Source organism: Orycteropus afer, unplaced genomic scaffold, assembly GCF_000298275.1.
Source record: "Orycteropus afer afer isolate SDZICR_OR568_19922 unplaced genomic scaffold, OryAfe1.0 scaffold01295, whole genome shotgun sequence".
Classification (NCBI taxonomy): Eukaryota; Metazoa; Chordata; class Mammalia; order Tubulidentata; family Orycteropodidae; genus Orycteropus; species Orycteropus afer.
Window position 1 is genome coordinate 95,403 of NW_006922882.1, and position 19,591 is coordinate 114,993.

At 44.0% G+C, this 19,591-nt stretch overlaps 1 pseudogene; it reads right to left on the minus strand.

Annotated features, from left to right (window-relative positions):
* Positions 1-13,516: 13,516 nt before the first annotated feature.
* On the minus strand, positions 13,517-14,520 carry LOC103213110 (annotated as a pseudogene).
* Between the last annotated feature and the right edge of the window lie 5,071 nt (positions 14,521-19,591).

Here is a 19,591-nt window from a genome sequence, read left to right on the forward strand (position 1 = left end):
TACAGGGCTGTGCATAGTTAAAGGAAGCATTAGGTGCTAGGACTATGTCAATTCTGGAGAAAAAGAAGGATGGTATAGGGAAAATAAAAAGTATATAATTAATGGGAGGTCTGGTAGCATAGTGTCTAAAGCATTTGACTGCTAACCAGAAGGCTGGTGGTTCAAACCCATCAGCCACTCCTCGGAAGGAAGAATGGGCAATCGACTTCCACAGAGATAACACCTCAGAAGCCCAATGAGGGGTTGCTAAGAGTCAGAATTGACTCAATTGCAGTGGATTTTGGTATTTTGGTTTATAATGAATGGGGTAATGAAAATCTGGCCTTTATGGGCAATGACTGTGGAAGACAAATCCAATGTCACACAATTAACATTGGGATGGAAGTTTTCTCCAGTCCCAGAATGGATAGACAAAGATTGTTATTCATGGAGATTGAAGTCACTGTTAAAATAAACTATCAATTTGGACCAATGCAAAAAAAAAAAAAAAAAAACATAGGTTTGGTTTGTCCTCGGGACTTTAAACTATTAGAGCCATGTACATTTAACATTGGAAATTCAATCTGTATCTTGTATTGTACGCTAAATACTGGTAAGTAAGCCTGGGTAAGTCAGTGTTTACCTTGCCTACTGGGTAATCCAGCCTTGCCTGATGTAATGGTCAAATTTATTAATAATGTTTTATATTCCTGAAATTTCTTCCACAGCTCTATTTTACACAAAGAGTCTGGGTTGGAAAGCAGTTAAAATGCTTGGCTTTTGACTGAACGTTTGTCAGTTTGAACCGACCAACTGTTCTGTGGGAGAGAGGGGAGAGAGATGTGGCAGTCTGCTTCCATAATGATTTACATCCTTGTAAACACTGTGGAGCAGTTGTGCTCTGTCCTGTAGGGTCACTATGGGTCTGAATTGACGCAATGGCAATGGGTATTTTGCACTATGTGACTTACATGATATCACTTATTTCTGTTTCTTTCTTTTATAATTGCTAGTATTTATAAGGAGCTCTGGTAGCATAGTGGCTAAAAGCACTTGACTGCTAACCAGAAGGTTGGCGGTTCAAACCCACCAGCCACTCCTCGGAAGGAAGGTGGGGCAATCCTACTTCCGTAGTGATACTGCCTCGGAAACCCAAGGAGGGGTCGCTATGAGTCGGGGCCGAATCGACTGCACATAACAAGAACAACAACAACAAGTATTTATAAAACAGTCGTATAAATTTTTCCAAAAAACTGAACTTCATTAGTTGGCTCTCTTTTCTCTGAATTCTGCCTTTATCTTTATTATTTCCTACCTTCTAATTCTTAGTGTTTTATACACAAATCTTTCGTGAGCTTCATGAATCAGTTGGATGTTTTAAACATTCTTTTCTAATAAATATCTTTAAGTATGTAGATATATCTTTGAGAAATACTTGGGCTATTTTCCACAGGTGGTGCTATAAACCTTTATTTTAATGCTCAAGATATTCAGAAGTTGAATATATGTTTATATTATATTATGATTAAATATGGATATATAAGTATATGTATATATATATATACACACACACATATATATATATATATATATATAGAGAGAGAGAGAGAGAGAGAGAGAGAGAGAGAGAGAGAGAGAGTAATAAAAATCTTACAAGCTCCAGTGGGTGCAAACAATTATGTTTGAGGAGAGGAACACAGAGTTATCTAGAGGGTGTCAGAGTTCCAGGGTGTGTGGTTTTATAATGTTTTGCTTATTAATAATAGAAGGAACATGAACACACTGAACTTCTAGAGAGAAAGCTGCATTTTCCCAGGAATAAAAAGAGCATTTCACCTGAGAAAACCAATCAGTAGAATTGGCAGAGTACAACGTTCAGGTATTATCCTGGAAAACAGAAATTACTTTAACTATATAACAGAGCTAATTGAAAACAGGAAACAACTATTCAAGTGAGAGAAAAACCAATCAGGGGAAAGAAGGGCAAAACGATACTCATCAATTGGAGGAAGTCCCTCCCACCCATAGGCAAGAGGAAAATAGAGAGGAGCCAGTATTCCTGGAGACTAGAGATGGGATTCAAAGTATCTCTAACCATAGAGGACCAGTCTGATGGTAGCTACAGCCAGAGAGAAGATGTAGCCATTGAAGGAGAAACCATCTGATGCAGAAAGGGAGAAGGAAGAAACTCTGGGTGTCTAAATAAGGACTCTCCACCAGCTAAATGGCATCTAGTGGCCATCCAGAAATGTCCACAGGATCATAAACTGAGGGAAACTTGGAGGCGGATGGGTGAGATCTTCATCACCCCGTCAAGCAGGGGTACTTTGCAGCCCTGAACAAGGCCTCCCCCATCTCATCTGCATGTACTCCTTTCCTGCAGCCCCGTACCCTTGACAGGAGTGAGGAACTACAAAGTATTCTCACCTTTCATTAATGCAGTTCTGCCTGTTACCAGATAGCAAGTTTGGGTTTGGGAAATTGGAACATAAAGAATGAGGAAAGGGTAAAAGGAAGAGTTAATATCTGAGTATATGTAGTAGATTACTCCTCCTGCATAACTTTTCTGTATAAGAAATTACCACAAATTTAGCAGGTTAATTAAACACAAATTTATCATTTCCTAGTTTCTGAGTACCGAGTCCAAGAAGAGTTCAACAGAGGTTTCTGCCTTAGAGTCTCACCTGGTTGCCATCAGGATGTAAGCTGGGCTATGGTCTCGTCTGAAAGCTCAAGTGGAGAGAATTGCACTTTCAAGAGGACCCAGTTTGTCTGCATGATTCATTTCTTCTTCTCTATATGACTGAGTAACACTAAGCTGGTCTTTCTTTGGGGGGAGGTTGGTGGCTGTTGGTTAGAGGTCATCCTCAGCTCCTAGACAGAACCTGCTATCCCATGCTGCATGCTCTCCACAATAGACAATTCAAAACATTGAAAGTTTCTTCTTCAAAGCCAGCAGGAGAAGAAAGAGCATATCTGATACCAACACAGTGCCTTACATAAATATATAATTAAAGTGGTACCATCTCACCTTTGACTTAATAATATGTCATGTAATACTTGAGTGAAATCCCATATATTGTTCAGAAGCAAGTCACCAGAGGTGAAGATCATGGGAGACCACATATGATTCTGAGTGCTACAGTCTGCCCTCTGGCCACCATAGATTCTTGTCCCTACCTTAAGCAAAATATACTACCTATCTCCCAAAAGCAAACCAAACCCAACCCACTACCATTGAGTTGATGCCAACTCATAGTGACCCTTTACAACAGAGTAGAACTGTCCCATATGGTTTCCAAGGCTGTAATCCTTACAGAAGCAGACTTCCTCATCTTTCTCTGGCAGAGTGTGGCTGGTGGGTTCAAGCAACTGATCATTTGGTTAGCAGCCAAATGCTTTAACCATTGCACCACCAGAACTCCTCCCTTCTCCCAAGAGCTCTTAAAATTCTGATCAAATTACATCAGCTCAAAATTCAAATCTCATCATCTAAATTAAGTTCATGGACATATAATGAGGCTCTTAGCTATAGTTCCTTAAGTATACTGAGTGGGCACAGTATTCTATTTCTGGAGCAGTGAAACAAGAGACAAGTTATTTGTGTGTCCCAACCCACTCAATCCACAATTGTAGGAGAGGCATTGGATAACAACTATAGACTCTTCTGTTAAGAATGTTGTTGTTGTTGTGTGCCCTCGAGTCGGATCCGACTCACAGCGACCCCTCCTTGGGTTTCTGAGGCAGTATCACGATGGAAGTAGATTGCCTCATCTTCCTTCTGAGGAGTGGCTGGTGGGAGTCCCTGCCCAATAGGTGATCTGCATCCCACTGAGCAAAAGTGGTCAGTTCATTGATTAAATTTCAAAGCCTCAGAGTTATTCTGGCCATCACCAAAACCTATGGCTTCTTTATTCCACTCTCTGAATCATCCTCAAGGAGCTCTGGTGGTGCAGTGGTTAAGGCATTTGGCTGCTAGCCAAAAGGTCACTGAGTCAAGCCCACCAACTTCTCTCTGGAAGGAAGATGAGACATTCTGCTTCCACAAAGATTTACAGCCCTGGTAATCCAAAGAGGGTCACTCGGAGTCAGAATCATCTCAAAGGCAGTGAGTTTGGTTTGGTTTTTGAGTCATCTTTCCTTTTTTTTCTTTTTTTGTTAAAGGGAAAGCATCATGCGTGTGCAGTATCTCAAATCTGTTACTTGACCAACTGTGATTAAATCCCTGGGACTAGTACGTGGAACATCTACCTTGCCTCCCCCAGTGGAAAGGTTCTCCCTAATTTGTCCTGGATGCAAAAGTAATTGCTAAGAGCCCTGTTGCATTCCTGTCTTTAGTCTGTCAACTCCGAGACACTATGTGAGAGTCTGGCACCTGTTCTCCGCTCCCACAGCCTGACCTCACCCACCACTTAGCTAAACGTGATCTTAAGTCTACTGAAGAACTGAAGTTTCCCAAATGCCCAAACACATTTACACATCTTAATTGCTTTCACCTTGATCATCACCTCCTCACTCCTATGAATTACCATGATACCACACCAACCTCAATTAGATTCTGTAACAAAAATTGTAACATCTTCACCGATAGCATGGTGTTTTCCAAAGGTCAGATTCTCATTGTTTAGAGAATAAATGAACCAATGAACATGGTATCCAATTTATTGTCATTTATTTCCTCCTACATTATTGGTTAAGCTAAGCAAATCCCAGTATATATCTTTTTAAAATTTTTATTATGATTTGGGTGAAACTTTACAGTGCAAATTCATTTCCATATAGCAGTTCATACACATTTTGTCTCATGACATTGGCTGCAATTTCGCATGATGTAACACCTCTCTTCCCACTTCCTCCCCATAGTTACCTCTTCCCTGTGTCCTCCCCTCCCATGCACTCCTGCCCCCCTAGTGATCTCCCCGTGCATACACTGCCCTTCTGTTCTCCCATGATTGATCTCTCCAAGAAGTGTATCTACCTGTTGTAAATGTTCAGCCCATATACTGGTCTTTTATTTGGCTGGAAGCTACAGGAATGAGTTCAGTTCCAGACCTGCATGGCAGCTAGGGGCCATAGTCTCAGGAGTTTCACCAGGCTCTAGCAGACCAGCAAACCTGATTTTTTTTTTTTTTTTTTAATAATTTTGAGTTTTGTTCCACATCGTTCTCCCACTCCATCCAGGATCTCCTACACTCCATCCAGGATCTCCGAGTGGTTGACAGTGGTAGCTGGGCACCATCTAGTTCTTCTGGTCTCATGGTAACATAGGCTGAGGATTGCATCGTCTACCAGTCCATTGGATTCATTTTTCCCATGTGTTTTTGGTTTTCTTCGTTCTTCTTTGCTCTGGATGAGGAGAGACCAGTCATTGCATCTAGATGGCCACTTGCAAGCTTTTAAGATCCCAGTTGCTACTTGCCAAAGTAGGATGTGGAAAAATGTTTTTGTGTAGTATATTATGCCAACTGAGCTTGAAGTCCCCTGGGACCACATTCCCAAGCCCAGAGGTCTAACTACTCACTCCCTCAGGGTAGCTGGCTGTGGCCAAGAAATCACAACACCAAGTATGTATCTTTTAATTTTACCAAATAAAAAATGAAGAGTATTAAGGATGTGAAGAGTTGATCACATGTCACTTCACATATCTCTTTTCTTAAGCCCAAAAACTTTACTAATGAAATCTTTTGTTTTCTTAAAATATTTTTAAAGTCCTACTCAAATGGCACTAACAGTGACTCATAGAGACCTTATGTATGAGAGAACGAAATGTCACCCTGTCCAGTGCCATCTTCACAATCCTTGCTATGTTTGAGCCCAGTGTGGCAGTCACTGTATCAGTCCGTCTCATTGAGGTCTTTCTCTTTTTTCACTGACCTTCTAACAAGCATGATGTCTTTCTCCGGGAACTGATCCTTCCTGATAACATGTCCAAAATAAGTGAGACAAAGTCTGACCATCCCCATTTCCTCACCTCCAAGGAGCATGCTTGCTGTACATCGTTAAGACAGATTTGTTCACTCATCTGGCTGTCCACGGTATATTCTGTATTCTTTGCCAAATCTCATAATTCATATGTATGAATTCTTCTTTGATCACCCTTATTCATTGTCAAATTTTTCATACATACAAAGCAATTAAGCATCCATGGTTTGGGTCAGGTGCACTCCCAAGGTATTCAGAAAGTCCCAGATATCCTTCTCAGTGACATATTTACTCTTCATGAATACCACACTCAACAGTCATCAGGAGACATCCCATTGCCAACACTGCCATGGTTGGTGAAGTCTAGTTTGCAGACGAGGTCATAGAAATGTTACTGCTGGGGCTGAATTCCTTCTATTCAAGGCCAAAGACCTGCTCCATGTGCTCAGAGGTTCTCCTCATCTCAGGGAGGTGCTGTTTGTAGCTTTTGTAGACAATCATCAGCATGTGTGCCTGTGCAATGGGCTCTTTTATTTTATCCCTTCCTAGTTAGAGAGTTTTTTTCATGAGTTCTCAGTGGATCAGGGCCTGAAATGAACGTTAACATTTCTCATGTTGGCTCTTGGCACCTTCATCAGATCTTTTGCATGAAAGCTACAGAAGGAGCAGTGGGGGGTGGGCCCTCTGAGGACCTGGAGAATGCCAGCAGCAGGAGAATCCTGGGGATTAGACCCCAAAATGGGAGAGGAAGTGGAAGGGAATGATTCTTCCATTGCTGTAGTGGCTTGAGCACTCCTGAAACCCTGGGTCTGTTCTTGGGCCTGGCACCATTTCTCACAAGCAGACAGCTTACCCTTCTGACCTTGAGGCATGATGACTCTGGTGAAGAATAGCAGGAAGGAGTGTGTAAGGATGACAGGTGATGTGGCCCCACTGGAGGGGACAGGCTGAAGGAATGTGCACACTTTCATCAGAGAGATACTGCCTGGACCCTAACAAAGGCTGTTTCTGCAGGTTTCCTTGAAATAACTGCTCTAGGAGCATGTCAAGAAAAGCCTTGCCATGGAGTTGATTCTGAAGCATAGGGAACTCATGTGTTACACAGGAGAAAAGCTCCATAGCATTTTCTTGGCTAAAATCGTCACGGAAGCAGATTACCAGTCCCTTCTCGCACAGTGTCTCTGGGTGCATTTGAACTGCCAATCTGAAAGTTAGTAGTCAAGTGCAAACCATTTGCAACACCTAGGAACTCAGAAAGCCCTTGTTCTCCTGCTCAACCTATCCCCTGAGAGCCTTGTAGAGAAAGTTAGAGTGTGCCTTAAGTTATAGGCTGCCAGCCCTGCCTGGTCTTACAAGGATGACAGCAGGGGATGGCAGTAGAGACCGTCTGTTCTAGGACAAGGAAGTCTTCTCAGTTCACCTTCAGGGCCGTCATATCAACTATTGGTTGGGATTGGGCTCCCTCTCTTTTTCTGCTCTGGACTTGACATCTCAAAGAAACTCCCTAGAAATCACAGGCAGGAAGTAAGGGGACAGCTCTGGCTGACAGTACAGTGGGGCCCTTTCTGTCCTGGGTTGCTTGGAGGCCTGAGTCCTCATCCAGGCTCCTCACCTTGCCTCCTGGTAGCATGGAAGGCCTCTCTTTAACTGAATGGGGACTGCCCCATACACCTGACCCACAGAAGTGAGAGGAACCCTCAGCCTGACAGCCCTCCCCGGGCTACAAGGGCTGAAAGCAGGGGCAGGGCAGGACTCTCGGTGGTTCTCTCCAATTAGGGTGGATGGCTCCCTTACATCCCACCAGGGCCCACACTTAGAGAGCTGACAAGGCCTGTAGCTCCCTTTTCTCTTCATCTGAGGCCGATCTCCTCATGGTGAGGCTTACGGATTCCTGAGACCCAATCAGAAAGTGTAACTGTGGCCTTATGTGGCGACACCTGCCCATGATCTCCCAAGGAGAAAGCTGCAACAGCAGGTACCGGCCCTGTGCTGGCTGGTCCCACTCAGGGCCTCACATTGGGTCCTAAATCTGACGCCCAGAGCAGCCTGATGTTCCTTCCTCTGTGGACCTAGAACCACCTCCCTCAAACCAAGACTCTCACTTCTGTTACCCCTGAGTAGGAAATAAGGGGTACCTCTGCCTGACATCCATGTTTGTAGCCTCCTGGGGCTGACTGCAGGGGTGTGACTCTATGGGGCACCCAGTGTTCTGGGGCTTTCAGTATTCACTCGGGGTCTTCACCTTGATTTAAGCCCTGGGACCCTCGATCTAAGGACCAAAGCCTTATGCCCCTGTTGTTGTCATTGTTATTATATGCCGTTGAGTTGTTTCCGAGTCATAGTGACCCATCCTTGGGTTTCTGAGGCGGTATCACTATGGAAGTAGATTGCCCAATATTCCTTCCGAGGAGTGGCTGGAGGGTTTGAATCACCAACGTGCTGGTTAGCAGTCAAGTGCCTTAGGCACGATGCCACCAGAGACCCCTGAAAAGTACGTGAGGGATGGTTCGCCTCAGCCCTGTCTGGGGCCATCTAAGTTTGAGAGCGGGTGTGAGTTTGTCTCTATATAATCCTATATATTCTGGGTCGTTGGTCTCCATCATCCTCCTTCATGGGCTGTCCTATCTTGGTTTCTGTCTCTTTCATTAAGGGTTTATTGGGAATTGCTTCTCCCCTGCAAACTTTTGAGCAGTTTCCCTGATGCAAACTTTGCAGAAAAGGGGTTTGTTTCTCAGGAACAAGGAACCCTGTATCACAATGGTTAAGTGCTCATCTGATAACTGAAAAGTTGGCAGTTCCAACGCACCCAGTGACTCCACACATGAAAGACCTGGAGTTCTGCTTCAGCAAAGATTACAGCCTGGGAAACCTTATGGGGCAGTTCTACTCTGTCCTATAGGGTGGCTATGAATTGGAATTGATTAGATGTCACCAAACAACATCAACATCCCAGGAATGATGTGAGCTGGGGAAGCTGTAGCCCAAGGCCAGGGCCCAGGACAGGTGTGAAGTGGAAGGAAAGTGCATACTGATCTATTTCTTCTCTTCATCAGCCAGACTTTTCTTATGTGAATGCTGTTTTAAGGGATTTACCTCCACTGGCCGGGCTCTCCCTGATCATATTGTTAGCCCTGGACCTTTAGTGGTTATCTGACATTGCATATGCACCGGATCATACTGGCACTGACCATTATCTCTTTCTATTCTTTGTTCGTGCCTCTCATTTCTTGTCTTATTCTTACAACACTGGCTATGTATTCCTGTGCAGGAATTGGGCACAAAGTCCTTCTCTTGATCACCTGAGATACGTTTTGGAGTGTTGTTGTTGTTGTTGTTGTTATGTGCCGTCGAGTCAGACCCGACTCATAGCGACCTCTCCTTGGGTTTCCGAGGTGGTATCATTACGGAAGTAGATTGCTTAAACTTCCTGCCGAGGAGTGGCTGGTGGGTTTGAACCTCCAGGCTTCTGGTCAGCAGTCAAGTGCCTTAAGCACTATGCCACCAGAGCTCCTCGTTTTGGAGTAGTGACCAGAAAAGTGAATTCAAAGGTCTGACGCAGGCATGAAGGAGTCCAACAATGTGAGTTTTAAAGGAATTCACACCAGCTGTGTGTATCTGGGATACTTCGAGTTCTTCATCTGCAAAGTGGGACTGATAAGCCCTATCTCCTAGGACCTTGGAATGTAAGTAATACATACAAAGCACTTGACAGAGTGCTTGTCAAATACTGAGTCTTTAAAGAAGCCTGCTATCATCTTATTTTGATTAGTGATGATATCATTGTGGTAGTTCATTTTGTGTGTCAACTTGGCTGGGCCTGGTTGAGTGGCCGGGTAGCTGGGGAGTATTCCCCATGATGAGACTGGTAATCAACTCCATGGTAGAATCTACTGTGAGCAGCTGAGTAGCTGCCTTAGGGATGTGGTCTACTTCCTGTATATAAGCAGAAGCCTTGGGGAATGGCCTCTAGCTTATGGCACCTCAGACCCTGCATGTAGCCATGTTGTTGTTCAGCAGCCTGCCATGCTCTACTGACCTTGGGACTTTCAATGGACTTAAATTAATGGTCTTCCATGTGGTTTGGTAACATTGGGACTGTGCCTTTTTATTTGTCAACCTAGGGTTTGTCAGCCTCAGCCGCCAGCAGCTGTTTGAGTGAAAAAACACCTCTAGCTCCTATGGGCCGGGAGTAGGAGGCAGAACTGGACCCTAAGGTTGAGGGGCTTTCACACAGCCCCTAGAGCTTGGTACTTTTAACTTGGATTTAAAGCCTCCAAATTGTAAGAATAAACTCCTGTTTGTTAAGGCCATCCCATTTGTGGTATATTTCTTGTCAGAGTGGCACTAGGTCTTTAAAGAAACTTGTTATCCTGTTGTTTTGATTAGTGATGATATCATGATACCATCCTCCCCTCTCAGAAGTTTTCACTTTGTTTTTAAATCCAGTAGGTATCATAGGATATGCAATGCTTTCAAACTAATTCAAACCAAACCAGTGAGGTCCATTCCAATCCCGTGGTGTTCAGCACAACTGCATTCCATACACTTTCAAGGCTGTGCCCTTTTAAAGCAGATCATCAGACCTCTGAGTGGGTTTGAACCGACAACCTTTCAGTTAGTAGTAAACAGTTACTAGTTGAGTGTTTAACCATTTCCAACCCCCAGAGACTTGCAATGTTGTGGGAGAACAATACCCAAAATTACACAAAATGCTGCTTGACAAGTAAAACTAAGTGAATTTTTCTCCATCAGAGGATATGTTATTTAATTTGGATATGGGAGCTCTGGTGGCATAGTGCCTAAGGCATTTGACTGCTAACCAGAAGGCTGGCGGTTCAAACCCACCAAGTACTCCCTGGAAGGAAGGTTGGGCGATCTACTTCCGTAGTGATACCATCTCGGAAACCCAAGGAAGGTCGCTATGAGTCGGACCCGGCTGGACTGCAGTGAGTTTGGTTTTTTTGGTTTATGGGAAAGTCATGTGGATGCAAGTCATAGCTCCTAGAATTTATGTCAAGAACCAAAGGCATCACACCCTCCTCTATCCAAATAGTCCTATTTTCAATCTTTTCACATCCACTAAAAATCTAGGCCTCATTTGCTGTTGTTAGATGTTGTTGAGTTGATTTCAGCTCATACCAACCACATGTGACAGAGCAGAACTACCCCCTAGGGTTTCCTAGGCTTAAACTCAAAACCAAAGTCATTGCCATCAAGTTGATTTTGACTAATTGCAACCCTGTAGAAGTGAGTAAAATTAATTTCCCCATAGTTTTTCCAAGACTTCCAATCTTTTCGGAACTAGACAGCCTCATCGTTCTCTGGAAGTTCCAACCACCGACATTTTGATTAGTAGCACAGTGCTTTAACCACTGTGTCACCAGAGCTCCTTTCCTAGGCTTTAGAAAAATAATTAAAAAAAAATATTCACTGCCATTTGTTGTTATGTGCCATCGAGTCAAACCCGACTCATAGCGACCCCTCCTTGGTTTTCCGAGGCAGTATCACTGTGGAAGTAGGATTGCCCAACCTTCCTTCCGAGGAGTGGCTGGTGGGTTTGAACCGCCAGCCGTCTGGTTAGCAGGAAAGTGTCTTAGCCACTATGCTACTGGAGCTCCACAACTCATAGCGATAACCTTGGGATTCCAAGGCTATAAATCTTTGCAGAAGGAGATTACCTCATCTTCCTCCTTCTGAGCAGCTGATGGATTTGAACTGCTGACCCTCCGGTTAGCAGCCAAATCTCTTACCCACTACACCAACTCAGTTCCTTTAAGAATGCCTACTACCTCAGGACAACCTAATTTGAATGCTTTGAAAGGAATAGGCTCTTTCTCCCCCAGCCTAATGACTCCTTGAGACTGACTTCAAGGACGTGTCAACTTTATTTCTGAGAAATTCCCAGGACTTGCTGCATATATATATGCAGTGCATGTGTTCAAGTGCACTGGGACAAGAGCACAGGAACACCATCCAGTCAGGCCCAGGTGGGCATCTCTCTTTGGTTTACCCATAATCCCAGCGCAGCTATGAAGAACCATCCTCCATTCCAGGCTCAGTATCTCAATGCTGAGACACATCATGGGACTATCTGGCCATGCACACGCTTCCCACGGCTACAAGAGAGCCCTGAGTCCCTCACAACCACCCCACCCACCCACCCCTCCAGCCGACCCTCCTCCATGGAGCTTAATTTAAAAGGACCTCCCACTCAGGGTCTTGCAGGTTCCCAAAGCCTCAACCCCAAACTGTCTTACCTCAGGGCATTTTTGTCCGCCTGCTCTCATGTGGAAGCCCCCCTCCTCACCCCTTCTTTTCACTTGTCCTTTAGCCCTCAGAGTGTATCTCAACCTCTTAGTTATCTGATAGCTCAGACTGGACTCTAAATTTCTATGGGCAACAACTAGGCCTTCTAGTTTTCAGCAAACCCAGGTCTATCCGAGAGTCTTCCAGAGAGCACATGCTCAACTAATAATTGGGTAGAAGAAAAACAGGCAGTGAACAAGGATTCTAATTTATGCTGATATAATTTATCACACATTGTTGAATAAATGATGCAGATCCATATACACGTTTTAATTTTCAAAGCAAAAATACATAACACAATCTAAGAATGGATCATGTGATGGTTATGTTTCTATGTCAACTTGGCTAGGCCTGGTTGAGTGGCTGGGCAGCTTGGATGTAGTATTCCCCATGATGAGACTTGAAATGAACTCCATGGTGGAATCTACTGTGAGCAGCTGAGTAGCTGCCTTTGGGATGTGATCTGCTTCCTGTATATAAGGAGAAGTTTTGAGAATGGTCTCTATCTAGCCTATGGCACACTTGGACCCTGCATGTAGCCATGTCGTTGCTCAGCAGCCTGCCCTGCTCTGCCGACCTTGGGACTTACAGTGGACTTAAGTTAATGGCCTGCCGTGTGGTTTGGTAACATCGGGACTATGCCTTTTTCCTTGTCAACCTTGGGGCTTCTCAGCCTCAGCAGCCAGCAGCTGTCTGAGTGAAGAAATGCCTCTAGCTCCAGTGGGCCAGGAGCAGGAGGCAGAGCTGGACCCCAAGGTTGAGGGGCTTTCACCCAGCCCCTAGAGCCTGGCACTTTGAACTTGGACTTAAAGCCTCCAAATTGTAAAAATAAACTCTTGTTTGTTAAGGCCGTCCCATTTAACATATATTTCTCATCAGAGCGGCACTAGGTAACCAGAACTGATCATCATTTTTCTTTTTCTTATTTTCTCCATTTTGTGATGCCAACCATTTTACTGTGGAAGTATTTCATACTTCCACAAAAATTACCATTACTATCACATTTTATTCTGGAACATTAAAAAAAAAGTGAATGTTTTTGCAAATAACAAAAGTATGCTTAAACTGATCAACAACAATATGTAAACCAAGTCATTCAGAAACTTGTAATATAAAGCAAATAAACTTTGTAACAAGGAGATAAGATCTAAAAAACATCCTCCAAAAACACATATTTCTATGCAAATTACTCATGTAGAACAGGAGCAAAAGAAGATACACATTTTACTCCCTGCAGCTCAACCTTGACCTCCTACTTAAAAGGATGAAAGCTCACTTCAAGTGCAAAATGAAGTATCTGCCCAAGACTTTACTGGATATGGGATGAGATGGTGGACTTTGTCATGGAACCTGCCCTGGCCATGCCACGATTTCTAGCCCTGGCTGCAACTTTGGCATGGGCTCTCTCTGCTTCATCTCTCAAAGCCTCCTTATACAGATCAGGGAAGGCACTAGGCACGCAATCATTGCTCTTAGCCAAAACCTCCAGGACTTTCATCTTGGTGGTCTCAGTATGTGCTCTTGGACCCCACAGGAATTCATAGCATGGAGGATCACTGTTGGGCACCTGCCATTGCTCAAGGTATTTTCTTGCACCAAACATTTAGTGAGGAGCTTCTTGGGCTCCCCAAAGATTAAGTGCTGCCTCCCAGCATAGACTCCCAACACATTCAGGAATTCCCAGGTCTCCTCCTCAGTGGCCCAGTTACCTTTCATGAAGATCACGCCTAGGATATTCATCAGAAACCCTGCCTTGGGCATCTCCATGTCACCACTTAAAATCCCTGCACTACTGATACCCAGTTTGCTGATGAGCTCATAAGAAACACCACTGGTGTTGGCTTCCTTCAATTCAAGACCAAAGACCAGCTCCAAGCACTCAGCAGTTCTCCTCAGGATCTCAGGGAAGTGCAGCTTGCACTTTTTGTTGACAATCTTCAACATGTCTGCCTTCCTTATGGGCTTTTTCTCCATCAGGAACTCCACCAAAATTCTCACCTTCGCTTGGGCTCTCAGTGGAGGTTGGCACCTGGGAGGGGCTGGGACTTTCCTCATCTTGGCTCTTGGCACCTCCATCAGATTTTTTGCATAAAAGAGGAGCAGCAAGAGTGGTGATAACTGGGGCTCTCTTAGACTCCTGCAAAATGCCAGCTACACAGGAGCTCTGGGGAGTATCCCTCAAAGCAGGAGAGGAAGAGGGGGACCCCCTTCCTCTTCTGCCATGGCCTGAGCACCCTGGAGACCCTGGGTTTTGCCTCAGACACATTGGCATTTCTCACGGGCACGGAGCTTGCCCTTCTGGCCACGAGGCATGATGAGTGTCTTGAGAACCCAGCAGAGGAAGTGAGAGTGAGCTTTAGGTCATAGCTTAATAGACATGACTGTGGCTTGCTGGGTCTGACATCACATGAAATCACTGGGGCTTTTTCTGGGTTTCAGAAGACATTCCGGACCATCATGTCAACTGTTGGCAGGGCCTGGATGCCCTTCCCTTTGCTACTCTGATGTTAACATTTTAACCCTTCCTGGAATCCATGAGAAGGAAATAAAGGGGAACATCAGCCCATCACCCCTGGCAAGGGACAACCAGTGCATTGACGACCTATGGTGGATCGACCAATCAATTAGTCCTCAGTCAAGCCCTTCAGTCTGACTCCAAGGAGGAACTAAATTGGGTAATCTACTTCCGTAATGATTCTGCCTCAGAAACCCAAGAAGGGGTTCTATGAATGGGATCCAACTCAATGGCAGTGAGGTTTTTTTTTTTTTTTCTGACATGTGACCTCTCCCTCAAAACAAATCTCTCCCTTCTCTGTGCTCTGAGGCATGTGTCTGACATCCCTGGGCACTTGATGGCTGAGGGATCGGCCCCCTTTGTGTGGAGTGGGAGATTCCTGCCGCCCTCAGGGTCCTTACCTTGACTTCTGGAATGACCTGGAAATCGTGCCTCTGCTGTCCAAAGACCATCCTCTTACACCAAGGCCCACAACTCCTGGAGACTCCTGAGGATAAAATGAAGGGGCACCACAGACTTGAGTCCGTCTAGAGCCTCCTAGGGCCAATCCCAGGGGAGGGGCCTTGGGGAACCTCTGTATACAAGGTTATGGATTCTTCTCAGTCATCTCCTTGACTCCATATAGGCCTGGGGCTTCTCCATCTACTGGCCCGAGACCACCAGCCTTGGATCAGGGCCTTCATACCCTTGGACACGGAGGCAAAAGTCAGGCAGTGTTAAGCCTAAAAGCCGAGCTTGGGGCCTCCCACAGCTGACATCAGAGGTGTGGTGGGGTGGGGCTCCCTTGGGTCTCTTGTTTTCCCAGTGGGGGTAGCCCAGTAGTTCCAACTCAGGATTCTCACTTTGTCACCTGACAAGTCCTGGAAAGCCTCCCTCTGGAGGACAATGGCTGAAGCTTTCAGACCCAGGCCTCAGCCCTTACCATCTCCCAAGGGTGAAGTCACCCTGTCACTACCAGCGACATCCACCTGGGCTCTATCCTGATTCACAGCAGGCGTACAGCTCTGTGGGGCTCCCTTTTTTCTTGAGTGGGTGGGTGGGATGAGAGGGGTGGGGCTCTGAGTGGGTGGGGCCCTCTAAGGAGGCAGGGCTGTGTGCCCCTGAGTCTTCCAGGTGGCTAGAAACCTCAGTCCTCACTCAGCATTTTCCCTTGATTCTTGCTAAGCGCCAGGCCTCCTCTTTGCTGAACTTTGGTGGTTCCTCTCTGACCAAACACCTCCACTCTCTGAGATCCCTAATGTAGAGCCATGGATACAACTAATCTGGCCATTCCAGCAGCAGATCTGCCTGCTACCCTGGGGGGAGGGGATAAAGGAGTTTGACTGTGGGGTCCCATCTCTGTTCTCGGGGGTGGGACAGCTTCATCCTCACTAGAGACTTCACACTGATTTCTTTCAGAACTCGAGCTCAGGATATATTGTTGTCTTTATTATGTGTGATCCTTGTGATGTTCACTACTCTATTTTACTACATTTCTTATATTTCATTTAAATAAATAAAGACCAATCCTCATTCCAAAAATATGTTTAAGATGGTTGTCACCTGAATCTTTGCAGCTTAGCAACCCTGTAGTACAGAGTTGAATCTGCCCCATAGGGTTTCCAAAGATTTTTAAAGAAGGAGACTTTCTTGTCTTTCTCTCTGGAGTGGCTGGTGGGTTCCAACTCAGACCTTTTGGTCAGCCACAAATGCATTACCCTTAGGCAACCAGCTTTCCTTCATACTGTCTTAATTAACTCAACTGTTTGTACTCTCTCAGCACTTTCCAGGTGGTAATGCCACTTGTCCTCTAAGGTGCTGCTTCAGAGTCTAGCAGTGGAGCAGTCGAAACTCACTGTCCCAAGCAACACTGGGAAGAAGAAAGGGCAGCGATACGAAACTTCTCCTCCAGCTGATTCTGTTGTCCACCTTCGATTGCAGTGTGCAGACTTGTCTCCACTTCAGGACACACCCCACCTACGCACACATAAGTAGCAGTTCAACACAGATTTAGGGTCCCTTAGAACTTTCTCACTTTTGTTGTTTTGTCATTGTAACTGATATTGTCATTTCTTTTTTCTCCTTTTCCCCCAGCGTTAATTTTGAGCTTGGAAAACAGCAGCCCGAGATTTATTGTCATCCTGGCAACTCTGGGTCAGGCTCTAACTCTATAAATAACTGAAGGAGTACTGGCATCTTTAGTCAGGCATGGGTGGGACAAAGGGTTAATCACCTGACTACTAACTGAAAGGTTGGCAGTTTGAACCTACCCACAGGTACCTCAGAAGAAAGGCCTGGAAATCTGTTTCCAAAAGGTTATAGCCTTGAAAACCCTATGGAGCAGTTCTACTCTGCACACAGGGGGTTCGCTATGACTCAAAATCCGTTTCAGTGGTGACAAACAGCAATAATGATATCTTTATATTATTCTCTTCCTCATCTCTAAATGTAATATACAGCTCTACTCGAGGCTTCCTTTTCCTAAGTCTGTCAGCAATTTTAGTATTTTCCCCTATAAAGATACAGTACATATTTTTTTTAGGTTTCATTTTAGGTATATTTTGTAAGTTATTGGAGTTGGGAATAGAATACTTTCCATTACATATTCTAATTAGTTAGCCTTTTTTTTAATGGCCCAACTCCTAATTTTGCTATAGTGATTTTCTATACACCAGCTTTCCAGAATTCTTTATAATTTTGAATATTTTGTAAGGCAATTACTTTGGATTTTCTAATTAGAGCACCGTATTGTTACCATTGGGGGGTGGGAGGCAAATTTGCTGCAAAAATCTCTTTAAATTATTAAAAGGAAAAGATGTCACTTTGAGGAATAAGGGAGCTAAGGTATTTGGCTGCTGACCAGAGGTCAGCAGTTCAACTAACCAGTGGCTCCTCAGGAGGAAGATGAGGTAATCTACTTCCATAAAGACTTACAACCCAGGAAACCCAATGGGGTCACTATAAGTTGGAATAGACTGGATAGCAGTGCGTTGGGTTGGGTTTCTTAACCCATGCATGGTATTTCCAATCTCCTCATGTGCATGAGAAAGCTGGACAGTCAATAAGGAACACGAAAGAGGAATTAATGCCTTTGAATCATGATGCTGGAGAATATTGAATATACTACGGACTGCTAGAAGAATGAATAAATCTGTCTCAGAAGAAGTACAAACAGGATGCTCCTTAGAAGAGGGGATGGCGAGATTTTGTATTGCTGACTTTGGACATGTTATCAAGAGGGACCAGTTCTTGGAGAAGGACATCATACTTGGTAAAGGAGAGGGTTTGTGAAGAAGAGGAAGACCTTCAACAAGATGGAATGACACAGTGGCTGCAACAGTGGGCTCAAATACAACAAAGGCTGGGAGGACGGTGAGGACTGGGCAGTGAGTCCTTCTATCGTAGACAGGGTCCCTGTGAGTCAGAACTGACTCGAGGGCATCTAGCAACAGCAGCACTGTTACCATTATTCTCTCTTTCTTTTCGTTTTTCTTACCTCTGATTTATTTTGATAGTCTTGTGTATCATTGTGCACTGACTACACACTCCAGACCGATTTGAACAGTGCAGGTGCCCTGTACATTTGTGTCTTGTTTCAGATGTTAGTTATTGAGCACGTTTCTAGCATCTCACATTGATGTGTATGTGATGTTAATTTTAGGGAATGGAAATTCCCTTCTGATGTTAGTGTGCTAAATGTTATCATGAGCTGGTATTAAATTTTCATCAAAGGCTTTTTCGTTCCTCTTGCATATGACCAAATGCATCATCTTCATTTTCTTGTAGCATTGTGATTTCCAATGAACAGGATTTTCTAATGAGATAGTATCTTTGCATTCCTCTGTTACAGCCTATTTCTTCATTTAATCTCCTGCTATATTGGATCTGCTATGGATTCATTTAGGATATTTGCCTCTATGTGAGTGAGCCTGACACAAGTGTTGTTTTCTTGGTCTTTGTATCAAGCAGAGCTAGTCTGTTAAAGGGGTTGAGCAATTTCCCATTCTTTTCTACGGTTTTAAAGACTTTCCATACAGTGGTGATTAGTTTTTCCATGACATTTTGATGTCATGGGCCTCCAAACCTGGCTTGTCTTGGAATATCATGGAGGTGACTTGGATTAGGACCACAGGTTCAGTTTGTATTGTTTGATTAAATTTTTCTATTCCTTTTTGGGCCTATGTAGTCATTTATACTTTGCTAAAAATTATTCCTTTCCAATTTAAAGGATGACTCATCGTGTCCATCCTCAAACATGCAACAGTACAGAGAATGGAACAATGACCCCAATGTATCTGACCCTTAGCATCGATAATTCTCAATAGTTACAGGTAAATGCGTCCTGAGATTAATGTTAACTTTTTATTTGTTTATTGGCACGAACACTCCAGAGATGACACTGTGTACATCCATGAGGAATTTACATAATGTTTGCTATTTCCCTCTGTGGTGACACCGGCAGTCATTGAGGATCATCACCTTCTGTTAATCCACTAAGGGCTAAAGATTGGAAATTGCTAACTGTCATTCTTTTGAGTTTATTAGCTGAAACTATTTTATCGACGGAACTTTTCCTTTTCCTCTGTTTCTTCTCCTGATACCAGGTTGAAACACATTTATAGTGTTATCTTATAATCTTTAAATCTTCTGTAGCTATATTTTGTACCATTATATTTATGTAATAGCACTTATTTCTATTTCTTTTATAATTGATAATACTTATAAAATTGTTATATACTTTTCAAAGAACTAACTTTCATTAGGTGACTGTCTTCTCCTATTTCATCATGCCTACTTTATCTTCTTTCTTTCCTACCTTCTGATTCTTTAGGTTTAATAAGCCATTCTTTTTCTAATTGTGAATCATTTGGATGTTTTAAATATATATAT